General features: G+C 45.4%; 1 long non-coding RNA gene across 4 annotated transcripts in view; it reads right to left on the bottom strand.

Annotated features, from left to right (window-relative positions):
* Positions 1-23,354, bottom strand: part of LOC105492400 (uncharacterized) — a 245,953-nt gene that overhangs the window by 177,387 nt on the left and 45,212 nt on the right. For all 4 annotated transcript variants that reach the window (XR_011609640.1, XR_011609639.1, XR_011609641.1 and 1 more), the window contains one exon: positions 2,517-2,640. This is a non-coding gene — a long non-coding RNA (uncharacterized lncRNA). The remainder of the gene's footprint in view (positions 1-2,516; positions 2,641-23,354) is intronic.

Below are 23,354 nucleotides of genomic sequence, written 5' to 3'. Positions count from 1 at the left end.
AGGTCAAATAAAATCCATCTGAAGAGAATATATGGTTTGTAGGGCATGACTCCCTAGACCCCTTAGGCATGAATTTGGGTAAGATAAAAAAAAAATCAGAGCTTAGTCCTCAAAACTTCCTTCAGACTGCTTAAATTGTTGTGACCAAAATGCTGGTAGTGATGTGGACAATGAAGTCCAGGCTGAGGAGGTCTCAGATGGAAATGAGGAACTTATTGGGAACTGGTGTAAAGGTCACTTTTGTTCCGCCTTAGCGAAAAGCCTGGTTGCATTGTGCCCCTATTCTAGGGATCTATGGATTGAACTTGAGAGAGGTGATTTAGGGTATCTGGTGGAAGGCATTTCTAAGCAGCAAAGCATTCAAGAGTCACCTGGCTGCTTCTAACAGTCTGTGCTCCAATCTGCTCATATGCATGAGCAAAGAAATGACCCAAAATTGGAACTTATTGTTAAAAAGAAGAGCATAAAAGTTTGGAAAATTTGCAGCCTGGCCAAGTGGTAGAAAAGAAAAGCCCATTTTGGGGGGAGAAATTTAAGCAGGTTGCAAAAATTTGCATGACTAAAAGGAAGGCAAATGGTGATAGCCAAGACAGTGGGGAAAAGGCCTCAAAGGCATTTCAGAGACCTCTGCAGCAGCCCCTCCCACCACAGGCTCAGAAGCATGGGAGGGAAGGACAGTTTGGTGGGCCAGACTCAGGGCCCCACCGCCCCCCACAGCCCCAGGACATTGGATCCACATCCTGACGGTGGATCCCTGAATGACTCCATGGAGCAGGCCACCTTCAAGCCTGCCCTGCCACTGATTAGACTTTTTGTGAGGCAGAAAAAAAAATGTGGACTGTGATAAGCCACAGAGAAAGCAGGGTTTTCTGCCTATCAGCTGCAATTTATCTTAAAGATATGTGCAAGAAGTTCAAAAGCACATAGAGGAAAAGTATAAACTAGGCAGAGAATGTGTGGGGTGGGTCTTAGGATAACTTCTGGTGAGTGTGTGTTGTAGGACCGCCAGGTTAATAAACCTGCTCCACGGTAACAGAGCAATACACTGAGACAGTAGGGATGCAGCAGAGAAACAGTGTAATGATTGTAGGGTATCAAGCAAGGAGATGGGAAGAGTCACTTAAATCCATCTCCCCCAGGAGGGTTTTTAAGGGGAATATGGGCTAGGATTTTTAAGGGGAATATGGAGGGTGAGGGGCTAGAAAACTGGAGTTGTTGATTGGTCAGGGTAAGAGGGATGAAGTCATCAAGAGGTGGAAACTGCACTCTTTGGTGAGTCAGGTTTTCATAGGGTCTTTCAGTAAGCTTTTCATAGGGTCTTTCAGACCAGCTGGCACCAGTGGGGTCCTACAGACCAGCTGGCATCAGTAGCATCCTTCAGACCAGCTGGCATCAGTAGTTTCAGTGATATACAGGACCTGCAAGGATATCTCAGAGGGAAAACCTCACATTTCATAATGTTCAAGTGGTTATCTCTAGAGCAGTTAAGGGGAGCTCTAATCTTGTAACAGGATTCGTGCAATCCTGAGGCAACAGACACCAAACAGCTATGAGGAAGCAAGTCAGAGAGGAGGCTGACCTACTGATCAATGCTGAGCATGGGGAAGGCTGTGTTTAATTTTGTTTCTGCCCCTCCCTTTTTTCTTAATTTTATAAATGTTATAGGGACTGTTTCACATATACAAAATTGCTGCTTTGCATACATGCATTTTCCTGAGGAGATGGTTGACCACATTTGTCAGATTTTTCATAGGGGTCAGGGATCTAAAACTGCTAGGATCGCTGCCTGATGTTGTCTTATTTAACCGTGTGAGTTAGGCATTATTGAAGCTCAGTGATCTAGGTTTACTGAGCTGGTGCATTCATCCATTCGTGCACCACACATATTGGACATGCTCTCTGCTCCCAGCAGCCTCCAGCCCCTGGAGTGCACTAGAGAGCAAGGCAGCCCAGCCCTTGCTGTGGCAGGCCTGCGTGGGAAAGACGGCACACATCTGAGGAGCGTGCCAGTAGAGTGGCAGCATCGGGAGGACCTGTTATCCGGCCTTGTGCCCAGTGGAAAGGCGCTTTTAGAGAGGAGGGCACAGCAGAATTGGAAGGATGCTGCCCACAGAAAGGGCCCCATGTGAACCCCCAGCAGCAGGGGGCAGGCCCAGGGCTGCCAAGAGGAGGCTCTGGACCTCCAGGAAAGGGCAGAGGAGCCGGGGAGGCAGCAGAGCTGAGCTACGAAGTCTCTGTGGAGAGACCGTTAGAGAGACCATAAACATGAGCACCCCAACCCAAGCCCAGCCCCACCATCACACCAATAGTTCACTCAGCAAACCACCTGGGAGCCCTCAGGCCCTGGGAGCAGCCAGAGGAAGCCATCTCCAGGTGACTCTCTGTCACCTGGCACTGGGCTCCTTCCACCCTGGGAACCACCAGAGCCTGAGTCGGCCTGGCTGGGGCCGCCCCAAAGTGCCCTGTCAGCACAGTCTCCCAGGCCCGACGCAGGCAGGCGCAGGCACGGCACTCACCACATAATGGGCACCTTTGATCTCCGCTCTCCTGATCATGCAGAGCCAACAGCAGCAGCCTCGCAGCACTCGGCGGGCTCAACATCAGGGTGGCACTTGGCTGCTTTGATGTCTCAGTGTCTGCCTGTTTGAAATGGAAAGTTGTCACATTAAGAAGATTATGCAGAATCCATTTGTCGCCACCCTTTTCCCACTGTGGTGAAGTCTACCCACCACCTTCTGTTAAAGTCATAGCTGAAACAGACAAAGGTAATGGAAAGAAGTTAAGGTGTCAGAGGCACTTGTGGTTACCAGTTTCTTAAAATGTTAATACAGTTGTCTCTTGGTATCCACAAAGGATTGATCCCAGGACCCACGGATAGCAAAATCTACAGATGCTCAAGTCCCTGGTATAAAATGGCATAGTATTTTCATATAACCTACATACCTGGTCCCGTATGCCTCAAATCATCTCTAGTTTACTTGTAATACCTAAAACAATGAATGCTATGGAAATAATTGTTTTACTGTATTGTTTAGAGAATAATGATAAAAAAAACTCTGCACGTGTTCATCACAGATGCAAATTATTTTCCAAATATTTTCAATACCACAGTTAATTGAATTTTATGGATGCGGAACTCACAGATTTGGAGGCCCAACTGTACAGTAGCCTTCGAATCCCTGCCACAACCCAGGAATTCTGGCATTAATGTGCCAAGGCTTCCCGGTGAAACTGTCTAGCGACATTGATAAAAGGCAAATTTACGAAACATCCCCAGCCAAGCATGCTGCCTCACGTCTGTTACCCTAGCACTTTGGGAGGCCGAGGTGGGTGGATCAACCGCGGTCAGGAGTTTGAGACCAGCCTGGTCAACATAGCGAAACCCCATCTCTACTAAAAATATAAAATCAGCCGGGCGTAGTGGCGTGCACCTATAATTTCAGCTACTTGGGAGCCTGAGGCAGGAGAATCACTTGAACCTGGGGGATGGAGGTCACAGTGAGCCAAGATTGCGCCACTTCACTCCAGCCTGGGCAAAAGAGCAAAACTCTGTCTCAAAAAAAAAAAAAAAAAAGCCATCCCCAAACAGCCAGGAAGCCATGCAGGTTGCAACGTGTGAGGCATGGACCCAGACACTGCCTCTGCATTCAGTCTGTGTGTTTTGTTGGCTTGGTCGGAGTATGAGAAGAATATTCAGCCTTGTGCAGATACAGAGTTAGAAAAGAAAGGAATCTTCCAGTAGCCTTTCGGATAACTGGATATTCTGTCTAGGTTTTACACCAAAATTTGTTAAGTGGTACTTCCTTAAAGGTTAGTTGCAATTGTGGAACCTGAAACCATACCAGTCGAATTGTCATACTTGGATACATTAAAATTCATTGGTTTGTCTCACTTTGAATGGTTCTTTTAACCATGCATGATTTTGCAGCATTATGCATGGGCCATTTGGAAAATATTGGGTACCTGAGTTGAGCAGACCTTCCAAACACACATCTGTGAGAGAATGACAGTGAAAAAGGCAAATAATGTGTCAGTATTATCATGAAAACAGTTTTGACCTCACAGCCCCCGTGAATGTGTCTGGGATCCCATGTGTTCCCAGAACAACTTCGAGAACTACTGCCCTCTAGAATCCCTTGCACGTGCACACTAGCAGGTACCGGAACATTCACAGCAGCTATGGTCATAATTGCAAACACGTGGCAACAGCTCGCATGCTCCTCAGGACCAGAACAGAACAATCAATCATGGCAAATGCCCACCATCAAACACTACACAAGGTAACATGAAGCAGACTTCTACAGCCATATCCATCACCATAGGTGAATCTGCAGCACACAACCGGGAGCGAAAGCAGTGAGCCACAGGGTGAGGGAGGGTGGTCCCAGCCCCACACAGTCCGAACAAGGGGGAAGTGAGCAGCAGATGGCAGGGATGCACATGTTGGGAAAAATAACGCTATTTCTTTTTCTTTGTAAAGATGGGGTCAAACCATGTTGCCCAGGCTGGTCTTGAACTCCAGGACTCAAGGAATCCTCCTAGCTCAGCCTCCGAAAATGCTGGGATTACAGGCTTGAGCCACCACACCCAACCAGGCTATTATCAACACAAAATTCTAGACCATAGGCACCTCTGCCAAGGAGGGAGGAATGGCAAGTGTTAGTAAAGTCTTGTCTCTTAACCTGGGGTAGGTACTCTAGGGCCTGTGTTGTTATTCTTGAAATGGCACGTATTTTACACTCTTTTATATAATGGGGACATTTCACAATAACAACCGTTGAGGATGAGAATAAAAAAGAATAAAAATGAGAATGGCTAGCTAGTCTGGTGGGGCCTGCTGTCTCTGAGCTGTGTCACTGTGCAAACTGGCATCATGAAAGCCGTCTCCTTCACTCACTGAACACATAGAATCATGCTGTTTGAGAGTTACCTGAATCTTCTGCAAAACCGAGGGTTTTCTTCACTGAGCACTCTTTGAAGAGTGAGCACGCTTCACAGCTAAGGGAGGAGCTGCCTCAGTGAGGAATCCTGCCTTGGCCACGTTCTGGTCACCTCAGTCACAGCCTCTCACACCAAGACACGTGGGCACCTGAGTCCGCTGCCTCACCTGTGAGCTCCCGAGGGCAAGAACCATGGGTCACCATGGAGAGGGTGACATGAATGAGCAGCAGAGTCCCTGGCAGGGTGAGTGCCTGGAGAATTTCTGGGGAATGACGGGTGGGGCCGGGCAGCCCGAGGGCAGAGTTGCAGCCCCTCTCCCCCGGTGTGTGCTCCGTGCAGGTTGAGGTGATGAACACACCTGTGCTGCCCGTCCAGGGTACTCCCCTCCTTGTCAAGAGGTGACCACCCACCACTGCCATGAGTGTCAGCCTGGGTGTGTCACACTAATTCCACCCACTTGTGCACACTGGGGAGGCCTGTGGCAGTTCGAGGAGTTTCATAATAACCACAGCTACTGTATTCACGAGAAGCAAACCATAAGTGGTGCTGCGGAATCAGGAGGACCAGAGAGAGACCTTGGGGTGTATACAGGAGAAGATCTGTATTGAGTGCACTCAGATCCAGTGGACTTAACATCCAAAGACTGGACCCAGAACAACGACAGCACTTGACTTTTATACACACTTCTAAAAGTGGGGGTGGGTTAGCTTGAAGCAGGCTTACAGTTACAGTGGCACAAAAGCAAGGATACAGAGGCAGAACAATTAATCAAATTGTGACAGGTTCATAATTCAGGATTACACATGACCATTGCCAAGCAAACCAGATGTCTGTTACCCAGGTTTTACTCTAAGGAGCCTTACACTGGTTTATCTCATAACCTTTACTGTGGCGCACAGATAGCTCTCAGGCTTCTCATGTCCTTCATTGTACTTCTTAGATAAAACAGAATACTTGAAGTTACTAGTTACAGAGAACAAGAATCTATAAACTCATTCCATGAAACAAAGGATAATTTGTTTTTCTTCTCCCTATGTTGAGGGAGTGCTGGGAGTCTCCAGGGCACATTCCTTTGTGTCCTGGCTTCTTAGATAGTATTATCAAGACTTTCCCTGGATCTGGGCTGTGCCCCTTGCTGCCTCTGGGATAAGTCAGCCTAATACAGGAAAGCTTATTTCTTTCTTTTAAATTTTATTTTTCTTTTTTCTTTAATTTGCCACCTCACGGACACCTTTTCACCCGTCAAGGTGTCTCCGATGGCTTACAGGGTGCCCAGGCACAACCCACTACTCATGATACTTATTGACCATTGACACGCCAGGCACTGTGCTGGTGAGAACTGTGCCCAGTGGCCAGTGTGCCAGAGTGCCTGATGCCAGTGCGCCACAGTGCCTGATGCCAGTGCTGAGCTGTGCCACATCCCCTTCTAAGAGCCAAGCACGCTGCAGGGGCATGTCTGAACATTGGACTCCACTGGAGGTCTCCCTGAGGAAAGGCCTGCGGGGTGGCCTCTGTTCACCTCATCCCCAACTCCTGTGCTGTGAGCTGCTGGGCGCTCCTCAGCCTCGCCTTCACCTGCACTGGGGCTCTTACCTTCTCACCTGGGCCCACCCCTTCCCCTCATGCTCAGCTTGGCCTGGCTGCTTTCAGTGCTTAGTTAGCTGTCACCTCCTCCAGGCAGCCCTCCTCTGGGCACTGCCCTCCCCTTGCTTCCATCTACCTCAGCACATTACACATACCCTTTTCTGTCCCCTCTGTGCAGGGAGCTCCCTAGAGGCAGGAACAAGGTCTTCTGTGTTCCCAGGGCTAAGCACAGGTCTGGCTGGGTAGGTGTGACATCGTTTTTGAATGAAATAAGGAATGCAGTAACTCTTATCTCCTCTGGGGCTTCCCAGGCCCAGTCATGGCATGAGGACAGTGGATTGCTCAATTCCCAGAGTGCTGGGGGCTTCAATGGCAGGTGCATGAGAGGACCTTGAGGAGGCCAAGCTATCCCCATTCCCTGCCACCTTGTAGAAGTTATGCAGGCTCTGGATAGTAGAGGCCACAAACCTAAAACCTGAGCTCAGACCCTCCCACAGATGCCAAGAGGGCTGAGGGAACTGCCCAAACCCAGTTCGCTCCCTCTGAGCACAGCGAAGCCTGTATAGGGGGGAAAACGGCCCCACCCCAGGTGCTCACTGCACACCTGTGCTATGTCAGGGGCCACAGGCCCAGGGACCAGCCCCGGGATGGCAGATGAAAGACACACCAAGGGACCTCACAAGTCCTTCCAGAGTCATGGCCAGAGCACACAGATTGCACTGCACCATGTTAATTTAATGACTCTGTGAACTTTTTTTTTCTTTTTTTTTTTTGAGATGGAGTCTCGCTCTGTTGCCCAGGCTGGAGTGCAGTGGCCAGATCTCAGCTCACTGCAAGCTCCGCCTCCCAGGTTTACGCCATTCTCCTGCCTCAGCCTCCAGAGTAGCTGGGACTACAGGTGCCTGCCACCTTGCCTGGTTAGTTTTTTGTATTTTTTAGTAGAGATGGGGTTTCACCGTGTTAGCCAGGATGGTCTTATCTCCTGACCTCGTGATCCGCCCGTCTTGGCCTCCCAAAGTGCTGGGATTCCAGGCTTGAGCCAGACTCTGTGAACTTTTTCTATTTTCCTTCTCCATAGTGTTTCCCCACATGACTCAGAACATTAGCAGGGAGTCTCAGGTGGAGGGACTCAGATGGTTAGTTTTAGGTGTGACTTGGCTGAGCCATGGTGCCCACATACGTGACCAAACATTATTCTAGGTGTTGCTAGGAGTGTTTGGGAGGAGATTAACACTTGAATCAGCAGAATTTGAGGAAAGCAGATTGGCCTCCCTAGTGTGGGTCGGCCTCATTCCATGCTCTAAGGCCTGAACGGAACACAGACTGACCTCCCTCCAGCAAGAGGGGGCTCTGCAGCAGCCGCCCCCTGCCTCCAGCCGCACCGTCGGCTCTTCCTGGCTCTCCAGCCTGCTGGCCCACCCTGCAGCTTTGGACCTGCCAGCCTCCATAATTGCATGAGTCAACTCCTTATCCATTTATGACATAGTGTCCCATTATTGGAACACTGAGCATGTGGGAGTTATTTCTATCCTACTACTCAAGGTCATTGCCAAGGCCTGATTGCAAAAATTCAAAAAAATTGCAACCTCAGGCATAAATGGGTGAAAACAAATCTCTCTCTGTATATCTACACATTCTTTTTTCTTTTTGAGACGGAGTCTCGCTCTGTCGCCCAGGCTGGAGTGCAGTGGTGATCCTGGCTCACTGCAAGCTCCGCCTCCCAGCTTCACGCCATTCTCCTGCCTCAGCCTCCCAAGTAGCTGGGACTACAGGCGCTGCCACCACGCCTGGCTAATGTTTTGTATTTTTAGTAGAGATGGGGTTTCACTGTGTTTGCCAGGATGGTCTCGATCTCCTGACCTCATGATCCGCCCGCCTCGGCCTCCCAAAGTGCTGGGATTACAGGGGTGAGCCACCACGCCCAGCATCTGCACATTCTATTGGAGCTGTTTCTCTGGAGACCCTAACCAGTACAGAGCCCTCGTGCTAGGATCTCTGGGCAAGGGGCAGTCTCTGTGCACCTGAACTGGCTCACTTGGTACATGGAGTGAGAATTGCATGGCCTCGTGGGGTTTCCTGAGAATTAAATGAGGTTGAGGGTGTAAAGTGTCATGGCTCTTCGGGAGCCTGCAGTAAATGTCAGGGATTGTGGGGAAGCAGGAGAGATGCGAGAGAAGGAAAAAGCAGGTAGAGGAAAGAGGAAAGGGGAGCAGGAGGGAGGAAGGCAGAGGGAATCCCTCTCAGACCTGAGGAACCACACTGCAGGGGCCCCACCTCGTGCTGGCAGTAGCTGCTTTCACCTCCCAGCGCTGGACAATTATCCTCCTTCCCCAAGAAGAGCAAAGTGGCCTGGTTTCCCCTTGGAAGGTGAAAAGGGAATCCCTCACTTCTGTGGCTGACGTCAGTGAAAGACCCAGGCCCCGCACGATGTCTTCATGACTAGCAGTTCTGCCTCCCGAGATGAGCAGCCAAGGACGCCTGACTCAGTCCCTCCGCGGCACCTCTGGAGGGCGCTGGGAAATGGTTTCAACATGAACCAAATCCCGCAGCGGCAGGCGTGGTGACAGGAGCAGGAGGCCAGGCTGAGGACGTCACGCCAGAGGCAGGCACAGCCGTGTCGCCGGCAGGCATGACCAAGTGAGTGCATGCCCATCGGAGCCTGAGTCTGGCCTCCCGCCCTGTGCCCTTGCCCTGTATGTGTCTACATCTTTTAATTTCCGTTTTAGCACGGTCACTGTGCATGTCATTAACTATTCCTGAAAAACTTGATCATGATGGCTGCATAGTTAATCCTCATAGAGAGGTGGCATAACACGGCCATTTCTCTATAGTTGAGTGAGTCCATCTTTTCTAGTTTTTTGCTATTATAGATAATGCTGCAGTGAAAATCAATGTACATGATCTTTATTTCTTTAGGATAGAGATCCAAACCCAAAGTGTATACTCTTGAGTCCACTAGTATAAAGTTTTTCAAACATACATCAAACTTAAAAGAAAAAGGTTATTATCAATTTAAACTCTCACAGTTGTGTTTGAGTATATATATATATACACACATATATACACATACATAACAGTTCCCTGTTGAAAATGAACCTGAGAATCTAGAATTGCACTTTTTTTTTTTACACTACCCTCAACTCATACCTACAGAATTGCAGTCTTGAGACATTTTGGACACAGAGTGTGGCCAAAGGCATTCTTTAAAAGAAGGGTCTTGAGGATGCTAAAATTAAACATTGATTTTAAAAATCCACTTATAAGCAAGTTTATGCCAGGCAAACATCTATTTTATTAAATTAATAGCACTCTTCAGCAGGGCGCAGTGGCTCAGCTCACACCTGTAACCCCAGCACTTTGGGAGGCCGAGGCGAGCAGATCATGAGGTCAGGAGATCAAGACCATCCTGGCTAACACGGTGAAACCCTGTCTCTACTAAAAATACAAAAAATTAGCCGAGTGAGGTGGTGCATGCCTGTAATCCCAGCTACTCAGGAAGCTAAGGCAGGAGAATAGCTTGAACCTGGGAGGTAGAGGTTGCAGTGAACTGAGATCACACCACTGCATTCCAGCCTGAGCAAGACTCTGTCTTAAAAAAAAAAATTAATAGCACTTTTCTGAAAAACAGAATTTTTTCGATTGCCACAAGTGAAGCTAAGGGGCCCTGTGTACGAACACTATGCAGAACTCTCACTCTCTCTCTCCTGCTTTTCTTTCTTCTTCATTTCCCTTTATCAAATATTTATTGTCTAGCTTTCAGGGCACGGGACATGGCTTTTGTTCTCAGAATAGTCATAATCCAGTGTGAGCAATATAGTCAACTAGAACATCAAGTGGCTGGCTCCTGTCTCAAAAGGTAGTCATTCTAACAGCCTGATTTGCCTTCTCCTTATTGGAACTTCAATTCCCACAAAAGCCAAGTCATAATATCAGTAAACAACCTGATGGATACCAGGTAAACTCTCCACTAGCCAGAGCACAGAGGTGGCCCTGCGAATTGTTATAATAATTTATAGATAACGTGATTGCTGAGGGAGCTAAGATAATCAATTGAATAAGTTATTAGAAATAGCCACATTCAATAACATGCTTGTTATAAGGCAAAGCAGGTTAGGTTTTCTGAGAGTAGCAGAAAACTCCCAAACAGTGACTTAAATAAGATAGAGAATTATACAGGATTTATATGAAGAAAGCCACAAACTTGACCAGGGGACATAAAAAAAGATTTGAGTAGACTGATGTTCCTAACAGTCATGTTTCTCAGTGAGTAGAACAGATACTGTGGAGACACTGAATTTAATACCTAAATCTATCACAATTTCAAACTAAATATTGCCGGGATGTTTTTGTATTTGAAAATATGAGTTCATCTGGAAAAACTGACAAATGAAAATAAAACAATGTTGAGAAAATATTTCATGAGAGAGATACATCTTCTTAGATACTGAAATGCTTTATAAAGCTACAATCAATAAGATGGTGTTACTGCAACAGAAATAGACTGATAGACTGAAAAACTGTTAAGATGACTAAAAGTCCATAAACGTGTGTGCATTACATAAACACATAAACTTATTTGTTATGTACACATACAGACATACACTTAGTTTATGATAAAGTTGGCACTTCAGACCGGTGGGTGAAGCATAGATTGTCCCATAAATGATGGTATTGGGAAAATTGGCTAACCGCTGGAATGAATAAAGATAAAGCCATACATCACAGCAAGTACCTAAATGAATTCTAGATGGAATTAAGGTTTACGTGTAAAAAATGAAAACATAAGCATGAGAAGAGATTACCTAGGTGAATATTTGACATAATCTGTGGCAGGGTGAGTTTTTCTAGCACAGCATCAAAGGCATAAAAACATGGTATGATTGAAATATGTAAAAATTAAAAGAAAATTTCATGTTTCAAAAAAGTGGCCAGGGGAAGGAGGAAACAAGAGGGGTGCTGGAGGCTGCAATCAGGGTCAGGAGCAACGCGTCCGCCAGCATCCTTCATTCCTGGGCCTGTTGTGTTGGCGGAAAGGGCTCCAGACTGCAGTTTGGGAAACCCCACTCTGGTCCATGAAAAGGTCCATGTAAAAGACCCAGGACAGCCTGGCACCTGAAAGGCCCCGACTGTTGGCGTGGTGTTAAAGATACTGCCCCACTGGCATTGGAGGAACCCAGGCCACAGGGGCTGCCATCCATCAGTATTGCTTCAATTAGTTCTTTGGACACATGAGGAGGAAATGACCTCTGACACCAGCGTGAGACAGGCACACTCGTCTGTCCGTCCCCGTGGGCAGCTCACAGGCTGTGTTAGGAGCGCCTTCAGGGCCGACCTCAGCTGGCCACCGCCACTCCCTCCGCGGTCGATCATCCCAAGCTTTTCTCCCCACACTGTGACAACAGTTGGGCTCAATGTTAGAAGGGTGAGGCCTGCAGTAAGGGAGGGCCGCAGGCTGCTGAACGAATACAGCAGGACAGCCAGCTAGGAGGAGGAAGTTCTCATGTCCTGTAGTGCCATAGGGGATTATAATTAACAACAATTTGTCTATATTTTCAAGTAACTGGAAGAGTGGACTTTTAATGTTCCCAACACAAAGAAGTGATACATGTTTTTAGTGATGGATATGCTAACTACCCTGATTTGATCATTACACATTGTACAGATGTATTGAAATATCACACTGTACCCTATAAATATGTATAATTTTCATGTGCCAATTAAAAATACAAAAAGAATTAAATTGGCCAGGTGCGGTGGCTCACACCTGTAATCCCAGCACTTCGGGAGTCTGAGGCAGGCGGATCCCCTGAGGAAAAGGGTTCAAGACCAGTCTGGCCAACATGGCAAAATCGTATCTCTACTAAAAATACAAAAAAATAGCCAGGCATGGTGGTGGGTGCCTATAATCCCAGCTACTAGGGAGACTGAGGCAGGAGAATAGCTTGAACCCGGGAGGCAGAGATGGCAGTGAGCCGAGATCACACCATTGCACTCCAGCCTGATCAATCAGAGCAAGACCCCATCTAAAAAAAAAAAAAAAAAAAAAGAATGAAATCCTGTCCTTTGCAGCATCATGGATGCAGCTGGAAGCCATTATCCTAAATGAACTAATACAAGAACAGAAAACCAAATCCTGCATGTTATCACTTCTAAGTGAGTACTAAACATGAGCACACGTGAACACACGAAGGGAACAACAGACACCGGGACCTACATGAGGGCCGGGGCTGGGAGAAGCAAGAGGATCAAAAAACTACCTATCAAGTACTCTGTTCACTGCCTGCATGAGGAAATAATCTGTGCACCAACCCTCAGAGACATGCAATTTACCCATTAAGGAGCATGCACAGGTACCCCCAACCTAAAATAAAACTGGAAGAAAAAACTAGAGTTGACATTATTTTTAAAATATATAATAATACTTAAAGCAGAAAAAGGAAAAGATTAGGCCTGTAGAAATGATTTCATTAGAAAATGTCTCTGTATTCTAATCGGTGAGCTTGGATTTGTGGCTGTCCACTTTTCTGCTGTGCCTGTCACAAAAGCCCTGCACCTTAAGGACGGCCTGGGGCCTCGCAGCCTGAGACTTGCTCTGGCCTCCTGAACCCCGCTGGTGTTGCCAGCAGCCCTGGGCTCAGCCTCCACTGCTGCTTGCTGGGCGCAGTGTGTCTCGGGCCCGACCCTGGCCTGTGCTGTCACGGGAGGTGCGGGAGCGGCAGGAGGTGCGGGAGCGTGGGCGGGCGGGGCCGGCTGCAGGGAGCCCCCACTCTGAGAGCCACCAGCACAGCAGTGAAGTGGGGGAATGAGGAACAGGGCTGAGCTCCATGGTGGTCAGGGACACTCCCCGGGGCGACCCCTGGGAACCAAAGGAGGATCCCCGCCCACAGCCAGCAGAGGTGCACTCCCCGGGAGCAAACGCTGGCATACGTGCTGGGGCGCCCAGGGTTGGGCTCAGGCCTGGAGAGGCAGAGGGTGCAGCGGTGCAGGCGGGGCCCTGCTGGGTCAGAGGCCAGGCCAGATTCCGCACAGAAGCAGGCGTGGCTCAGCACCTTTAAGCCAAGAGGCTTTGTAATCCGATTTACATTTTCCAAAGGTGACTTTGTCAGGTGCCTGGAAGTGGATTCCGGCAGGCCAGGGATTAGGGCAGGCCCTGAAGACAGAGTGCTGAGGGTCTGCTTCCTCCAGGCGGGGAGAAATGAGGCCTCAAACCACAGGCAGAGAGAATAAAGCCTCCCACCCTCATCTGTGTGGCAGAGGAAAGAACCTGCCTCCCACTGCAATCAAAAAGCAGCACCGGGTAGTATGTCATAAAACATATTTGTAGGCAACGTGAACTTAAATGAAAAGTAAGGGAATCCTCAGAAAAAAAAGCAGTCGCTGAAAATTGAATGGACAGCCTGTGACATGATGCCCTGCGCCCAGGGCCAGGAGCAACAGGGGTGGGGGACGGTGGCCCTCTGGTAGCGCAGAAGATTGGGTTTCAACCAACAGGAATGGACTGAGCAGACTGAGAGGATGGGCTAGAGAGGAGCTGAGAACCGAAGAGGAGCTGAGAACGGGAAGTTAGGACTCTCCAGGGGCCATTGCCTCAGAAAAACAAAAGACCGATAACTGGAAAAATAATTACCTGCACGATTCAAATGACAACATGAAATTTTGTTATCTTGGCCTAAACATTCCCTTGACAATTTCTAATCATTTCCCTGCTTTTATGCAGGTCTGAACTTGAAATTTATATAATTTAAGCCAAGAAGTTAACCTTAAAGTGTCCCCAAAATATTATATTCCTGGAAATCACCACAGAAACAAGAGACAATTTCTCTGGACAAAAACATCATCAACCCAGGGTTTTCAGAATCCCTGTGGCAGGCAGAACTCTAAGAACTCTAAGATGGCCCCGGGATTCCGGTCCCTGTGTGTGTCCACACCTTCTCCTAGTCAGGCATTCATCTACATTCTGCGCTTCAGAGACTTTTCCGACGTAACTAATGTCTCTAATCAGCTGAGTTCAGAAAAATGTTATCGTAGGTAGATTCCCTAATCCGGTGATCCCTTACTAAGGAATAGGGTTCTTCCCGGCAGAAGGGATTTGGAAAGAAAGAGACTCCATGGCCGAGAAATTCTCCATTGTTGGTGTTTAAGGAGAAGAGAGCCACTGGCCAGCCACGTGGGCAGCCTGACGATGCCAGGGGGCCTCCAGCTGGCAGGCAGCAAGGAGGCAGGGACCTCGGCCCTGCAACCAGGACTGCAGGGCAACCTGAATGAACTGCAAAGTGCATTCTTCCCCAGAGCCTGCAGACACGAACGCAACCAGCACTGTGACTTCAGCCTGGTGAGACTGAGCAGAGAGCGCAGACGCACTACATCATCATCCCTGTCGCCTACGGAGTGGCGCACTGATGGACACGTTGTTCCAGCCTCCACATTTGTGATCATTTGTTACGCACCAATACATATTTTGTTACCTAAAAGTGGGGTGTACTCTAACACATACCTAAAAACATGGCTGTACCCGTGGAAGCTGACAGCAGGCAGAGGCTGGAAGAATGCTGAGGAGCGTGACAGAAAAAGCCTGAGGTGCAGTGGACAGACTATTAGTAGAAATCTGTACCTGGAGGATCCTAGTGGTGAGACCTCAGAAGAAGAGGCGGGACATGTCATTGGAAACTGAAAGAAGGGGAATCTTTACTGTTTATTGGCAGAAACTTAGCAAAATTGTGCCCTGCAGTTAGGCAGAAAGCAGAAGGTGTAAGTGGTAGACTTGAATAAATTGCTAAGGAGATTTCCCAGCAAAGTGTTGAAGATGTGGCTGAGTGTATTGTTGCTGCTTATAGTAAAATGTGAGAGGAGGGAGATAACTTGAGAAAATCACTATTAAACAAAAAGCAACCAGGACTGGATGATTTGGGGAATTGTCAGCCCATCCATGTAGCTACGGACAATAAAATTAGGAGATTGCTTTCAAATGCATGGCAGAGAAAAGAAGGCGAAGGTGTGACTGTACAACCTTTTGCTAAAACCTCAGGAGGATCAATGGGTCACAGAATTCAGTCATACAAAGGGCTCTTTCAAGAGATAGCACATGTGCCTCACAGGTCTTCTCAACCAAACCAGAGGACCACAGCCCTGTAGCATCTGGCCCTCAGCTGCATCAGCAAGAGCCAAACATAGCAAAGGGATTATCTCAAAAAGATCTGTGCTGCAGTAAACATACAAGTGCTGATATTTCTTTGACACACTGATTTCATTTCCTTTGGTTTATATTCCCAAGAGTGGAACTGCTGGATCATATGGTAATTCTATTTTTATTTTTGCAGGAATCTCCATACTGCTTTCCACAGTGGTTGTACCAATTTACATTCCCACCAGTAATGTACAAGGGTCCCCATTTCTCTATACCCTTTGACTTGTTTTCTTATGTCTTTCTGATAACAGCCATTCTATCTGGAATGAGATGGTACCTCATTATGGTTTTGATTTGCATTTCCCTGATGAATGTTGAGCATTTTTTCCTAGACCTGTTGGCCATGGCAGGGCTTTTCATTAAAGGTAGCAGCATTTGCAGCTTCCTAGACATGTCTTCCAAGATATGAAATCAACCCAAGTGTCAACGGACAAATGGATAAAGAAAATGTAGTATATACACACAATGGAGTACTAATTAGCCATGCAAAAGGATGGAATCCTGTCATTTGCAACAACCTGGATGAACCCAGAGGACATCATCTTAAGTGAAATAAGCCAAACACAGAAAGACAAATAAATACCACATGTGGAATCTTAAAAAAAAAAAAAAAAATTTGACATCACAGAAGCAGAGGTAGAACACTGGTTACCAGAGACTGGGGATGGGGAGGGTAGAAGGGAGGGTGAGGAGAGTTTATTCAATGGGTAAAAAGTTACAATTACATAGGAGGAATACGTTCTGTAGAGTGAATACGCACTGTAGAGTGATAAGGATTAACAGTATAGTACTGTGTATTACAAAATAGCTAGAAGAGAGAATTTTGAATGTTCTCACCACAGAGAAATGATAAATGCATGAGGTGATGGATATGCTAAATACCCTGATTTGATCATTATACAATATATGTTTATCAAAACATCAGAGTGTACCCCATAAATATGTACAATTGCAATAAAATAGTGTCCACTAAAAGGAGATCTGTGGGCATGGCTTTTGCTTAATGGTCTGAATCCCAGTGCAATTCATGCAAACCCCACAAGGTTCTTGAGTAAAATTGTTTGGGAAGAAATACTGCCAGCTTGGACTAAAAGGAACAGAGAGACTCCAAAATTAAAAAGACAGTCAGACCCTTAGGATTCCAGTAGCAGGAAGCGGGTTGATGAAACTTCAGCTGCAAATGCTCCTACCTTTAATGAAAAGGAAGAGTCACTCAGAGCTCAGAGAATAGAACCAACAAGAGTCCAGAGGGTGAGCAAGATAACTGAGGAACAAGGAAGGACAATACCCAGGCATGGAAACCTAATTAAGGATCTCCCACTGGAAATCATCCAACTAGGAACTGCTTAGGAGCAGTGACTCCTTTCTGTTTCACCTTCCATTTTCCTCCTTTTTAAACTGGAACATCTATAACTGTCACTCTATGTCTATCCCACCATCATATACTGGGAGTGTTGGGGAGATCACCTCTCTCTTGGATGGAGAGGAAATGTGTCTCAAAAAATTATACTCAGGAGCCTCATCCAACTCTGGGCCTGATTTACCTGATGAGATTTTAAACTTGGAATGATGTCTGAATGGGATTAGATTCTAGGGAATGTTTGGCAGGGCTATAAATTATTGGGGTCCAGGCCAGATACAGTGGCTCACGCCTGTAATCCTAGCACTTAGGGAAGCCAAGGCAGGTGGCTCACTTGAGGTCAGGAGTTCAAGACTAGCCTGGCCAACATGGCAAAACTCCATCTCTACTAAAAATACAAAAATTAGCCAGACATGGTGGCGCACATCTGTAATTCCAGCTACTCGGGAGGCTGAGGCAAGATAATTTCTTGAACCTGGGAGGCGGAGGTTGCAGTGAACCAAGACTGTGCTACTGCACTCCAGCCTGGATGACAGAGTGAGACTCTGTCTCAAAAAAAAAAATTATTGAGGTCCAGAAGGTGAAATGTGGTAGGCAGAATTCAAAGACGGCCCTCAAGATTCACATCCCCTGATGTACACATCTTGTATGATTCCCTCCCTATGAGTGTGAACAGAACCTGTGAGTATTATGGAATATCACTCCATGATTATGTGACATTATATGGCAAATGGGGGTTTGCCAATGTAACTAAGAAGTCTAATCAGTTGACTTTGAGTTAGTCAAAAGGAAGATTTTCCTGTGGGCCTAACCTAATAACATGAGCACAATACAGCTGGTACAGGACAGAGGAAATCAGAGCTTCTAAATAGCAGAGACATTTCTTGAAAGAGAAACTCCCATGTTGTGGAGGTGGCAATAGGGCAGGAAAAGGCAGGCAACTTCTAGGGGCTCAGAGAAGTCCCAGTTAACAACAGTAAATCACGGGGCTGACAGACCTACAGCTACAAGGACTGGATTCTGCCAACAGCCTGGACAAGGACCCTGACTTCAGATGAGATAGCAGCCTCAGCTGACACCATAATTTCAGCCATGTGAGACCTTAAACAAAGAACTCAGCCATGCTATACTGGACTCCTGACCAATGGAAAATGCAAGAAAATAAGATAGGTTTGTGGTAATCTGTTATGCAACAATAGAAAATGAATATAATTCACAAAAATAAGTTTGAAGAAAGATGTGGTTCACACCAAAATTACGAAACACAGAGAAGGAGAAAATGCTGCATGCGCAAGAATAAGTACACACAAGAAAAATGAAGTTTCAACCCCAGGAACATCAAATAAATAAACTATTGAACCCAGAAGAAAAGGATGAATTGTAAGAAAAACAATTAGTGAACAAAGAAACTGTAAGTATGTGCATGTAAATAAAACTAGGTTAGCAGAATATCACTTCCCACAGGCACAGGACTTGCCCACTCATGTGAGCCAAACAAAAATAAATAAGATAATGTGAAACAATGGTTTGCAAGATATTGATATCAGGCAAAGAAAAACAGTGACCACGGCGAGACAGGAAACTAATAGAGTCCTCTGGCTGCCAAAACTTACTGCCTTGAGAGAGTTCAAGGCCTTGGCTCAGAGACGGGGAGCAGAGGCAGTGCCTAGCAGACTCTGCTCATTTAGGAGACAGAGCTGAGAGTCCCAGGAGGTAGCCAGAGTTCAGAAGGTAGACATGACATTATAATAGCTATTAAAACTGTACTCTACATGTCAGTTAAGAATAGGCATGAAGACATACAAAAGAATGAAATAGAACTCACTGAAATGAAAACCATAATGTGCAAGATGAAAAATACAATGGAGAAGCAAATGCTAGTGAGCTTGAAGACATACCAAAAACAATGATCCAAAATGAAACATGAAAAGAAAATTAAGAAAAAGGAAATAGGCTGGGCACAGTGGCTCACGCCTGTAATCCAAGCACTTTGGGAGGCCGAGGCAGGTGGATCACAAGGTCAGGAGTTCGAGACCAGCCTGCCCAACATGGTGAAACCCCATCTCTACTAAAAATACAAAATTTAGCCAGGCGTGGTGGGATGCACCTGTAGTCCCAGCTATTCAGAAGACTGAGGCAGGAAAATTACTTGAATCTGGGAGGCAGAGGTTGTAGTGCGCTAAGATTGCACCACTGCACTCCAGCCTGGGCAACAGAGCAAGACTCCATCTCAAAAAAAAAAAAAAAAGAAGAAGAAGAAAAGAAAAACGAAATAAAGAAAATAATTGGCATCAATGGGACAATTTACGGCAATGTAACATGTGCATTACTGGAATCACTGACAAAGAGGAGACTGTGGCAGGGACAGAAAAAATATTTAAATATTTAAATAAATAGTGGCAGAAAACTTTGCAAATTTGACAAAAACTACAATGACAAAAACTATAAAACTACAAATCCAGGAAGCTGAATGAACAACAAGCACAAGAAATAGGAATAAAACTACACCAAGGCACATCACAACAAACTGCTCCACACAGGGATGAAGGCTGGCTGATGTGTGGAGAAACCGGATCTTTTCCACACCACTGTGTGGGGGAAATATTAAATGGTATTGTCACTCTCAAAAATAATTCAGCAGTTTATTTTTCTTTTTTTTTTTGAGACGGAGTCTCACGCTGTCGCCCAGGCTGGAGTGCAGTGGCGCGATCTCGGCTCACTGCAAGCTCCGCCTCCTCGGTTCACGCCATTCTCCTGCCTCAGCCTCCTGAGTAGCTGGGACTACAGGCGCCCGCCACCGCGCCCGGCTAATTTTTTGTATTTTTAGTAGAGACGGGGTTTCACTGTGGTCTCTATCTCCTGACCTTGTGATCCGCCCACCTCGGCCTCCCAAAGTGCTGGGATTACAGGCTTGAGCCACCGCGCCCGGCTATTTTTCAATTAAATATACATTCACTTTCCATGTGGCTCACCAATTGTACTTTTGGGCATTTATCCCAGAGAAGTAAAAATTTATGTTCACAAAATAACCTGTACACAAATATTCATAGTAGCTTTATTTGGAATAGCCAAAAACCAGAAACAATGCAAATTTTCTTCAAAGGGTGAATAGTTAAACAAACGATAGGGTATACATACCACAAAATAGTACTCAGAAATAAAAAGAAACGAGCTATTAATACATGTGACAGCTTGGATGCTGCTCAGTAGAAACATGCTGACTAAAAAAAAAAAAAAAAAAAAAATGTTTAAAGATCACATACAGTATGATTAGTTTATTAATCATATTAGTTTCCTGTCTCCCAGTGGTCACTGTTCTTCGTTGCCCGGTATCAATGTCTTGCAAACCATTGTTTCACATTATTTTGCTTATTTTTTGTTGAATGGGCAATTAGTTTACAACATTCTGTTATTGTTGTTGTTTTTGTTGTTGTTGTTGTTGTTGTTGTTAAGACAGGGTCTTGCTCTATCACCCAGGCTGGAGTGCAGTGGTGCAATCTCGGCTCACTGCAACCTCCACCTCCTGGGTTCAAGCGATTCTCATGCCTCAGCCTCACAAAGTGCTGGTATTATAGGCATGAGCCAGCACGTCCGGCCACAACATTCTTGAAACGACAAAATTGTAGTGATAAAGAACAGATCAGTGGCTGCCAAGGGTTAGGAAGAAGCATAGGAGGAAAGTGGTGGTAGCTATAAAAGCATAACACTAGGGATCAAAAGAAAGCTAGAGTGGCTCTGTTACCATCAGACAAAGTGGATTTCAGGACATGGGTAATACCAGAAATAAAGAAGCTTATTACATAATGATGAAGGGGTCAGTTCGTGAAGAGAGTATAATCTGGTAGCGTTTTGCCTCCAGCTTTGTTCTTTTTGGTCTAGATTGCTTCGGCTCTTCAGAGTCTCTTATGGTTCCATACAAATTTCAGGATTAATTATTAAAACAATTAACATTTTCGAACAAAGTGCCAAGAACACACCATGGGAAAAGAACCGTCTCTTCAATAAATGGTATAATTGTATATTCACAAACAGAAGAATGAAAATGGACTCTTGGCTGGGTGCGGTGGCTTACTCCTATAATCCCAGCACTTTGGGAGGCCGAGGCGAGTGGATCACCTGAGGAGTTCGAGACCAGCCTGACCAACATGGAGAAACCCCGTCTCTACTAAAAATACAAAATTAGCCTGGCGTGATGGCACATATCTGTAATCCCAGCAGCTCGGGAGGCTGAGGCAGGAGAATTGCTTGAACCCGGGAGGTGGAGGTTGCAGTGAGCAGAGATCATGCCATTGCACTCCATCCTGGGCAACAAAAGCAAAACTCCATCTCAAAAAAAAAGAAAGAAAATAGACTCTTATCTCACTCCTTATATAAGAATCAACTTAAAATACTTAATTGTAAGATCTGAAACAATAAAACTAAATGCCAATACACCTAATAACAAAATTTCAAAATACATGATGCCAAAACTGATGGAATTCCAAGGAGAGATAGACAATCCACCATTGTAGTCAGAGATTTTAATGCCCCACTCTTAATAATGGATAGAACACAGAGACAGAAAATCTGTAAGGTATTTGGAAGATTTTCACACACTATCAACCAACCTGATCTAAAACATGTTTATAGAGCACTTCACACAATGAGAGCTGAATACAATTTTTAGTGCTCACAGAACATTTACTAAGATAAAAAACATATTCTGGACTATTAAACAAGTATACAAAAAGCAGGACTGATAAGCAAATTCAGTGGAGTTGCAGGATACAATACCAACTTGGAAAAATCAATAGCACTTCTCTACACTAACAACAAACACCTGTAATTCCAGCACTTTGGGAGGCCGAAGCGGGCAAATCACAAGGTCAGGAAATGGAGACCACCCTGGCTAACACGGTGAAACCCCACCTCTACCAAAAACACACACACAAAAAAAAAATAGCTGGGCGTGGTGGCGGATGCCTGTCGTCCCAGCCACTTGGGAGGCTGAGGCAGGAGAATGGCGTGAACCCAGGAGGCAGAGCTTGCAGTGAGCCAAGACTGCGCCACTGCACTCCAGCCTGGGCAACAGAGAGAGACTCGTTCTCAAAAAAAAAAAATTCACAGTCATCAAAATATAAAATGAAATACTTAGGAGTAAATTTCAACAAAGAAGTGAAAAATGCTGAAAACCATAAAACATTGATGAAAAAATTAAGATGGCACAAATAAATGGAAAGATATCTCATGTTCATGGATTGGAAGAATTCACATTGCTAAAATGTTCATGCTACCCAAAATAACCCACAGATTTAATGCAACCTCTATCAAAATTCCAAGGTCACTCTTCACAGAATAGAAAAATTAGTCCTAAAATTTGTATGGAGCCACAAGTAACTCTGAAGAGCCAAAGCAATCTGGACCAAAAAGAACAAAGCTAGAGGCAAAACACTACCAGATTTCAAAATCTATTACAAAGCAAAAGTAATCAAAACTGTGTGGCACTAACATAAAAACAGGCACATCAACCAATGAAATATAATGAAGAGCCCAGAAATAAATCCATACATCAACAGCCAATTGATTTTCAACCAAATTGCCAAGAGCACACAATGGGGAAAGAACAGTCTCTTCAATAAATGGTGTAATTGTATATTGAAAACAGAAGAATGAAAATGGACTCTCATCTCACTCCTTATACAAGAATAATCTCAAAATAAATTAAGGAATTAAATGTGAGATCCAAAACTACAAAACTACTAGAAGAAAGCATAAGGGGAAAGCTCCATGATATTGGTTTGGACGGAAATTTCTGCATAATTCCAAAAACATAGTAAACGAAAGCAAAAATAGGCAAATAGGATTACATTAAACTAAAAAACTTCTGCACAGCAAGAACAATTCATAAGAGTGAAGACACAGCCAACAGACTGGGAGAAGATATTTGCAAATCATACAGTAGGTAAGGGGTTAATATCCAAAATATACAAGGAACTCAAAGTAGTCAACAAGCAAATGAATAATTCTACTAAAAAAATGGGCAAAAGCAAAAAGAACAAAACTGAAGAAATCACATTACCAAACTTCAAATTATGCTACAAGCTATAGTAACCAAAACAGCATGGTACTGGTATAAAAACAGACACATAGACCAATGGAACAGAATAGAGAACGCAGAAATAAATTCATACACACACAGTAAACTCAGTAAACTCATTTTTGACAAAGGTGCCAAGAATATACACTGCAGAAAAGACAGTCTCTTCAATAAATGGTCCTGGGAAGCATGGATATCCATATGCCGAA

Source organism: Macaca nemestrina, chromosome 11 (genome assembly GCF_043159975.1).
Source record: "Macaca nemestrina isolate mMacNem1 chromosome 11, mMacNem.hap1, whole genome shotgun sequence".
NCBI classification, from domain to species: domain Eukaryota; kingdom Metazoa; phylum Chordata; class Mammalia; order Primates; family Cercopithecidae; genus Macaca; species Macaca nemestrina.
Note: the sequence above shows the minus strand (reverse complement) of the source record. Positions and strands in the feature narration are given on the sequence as shown.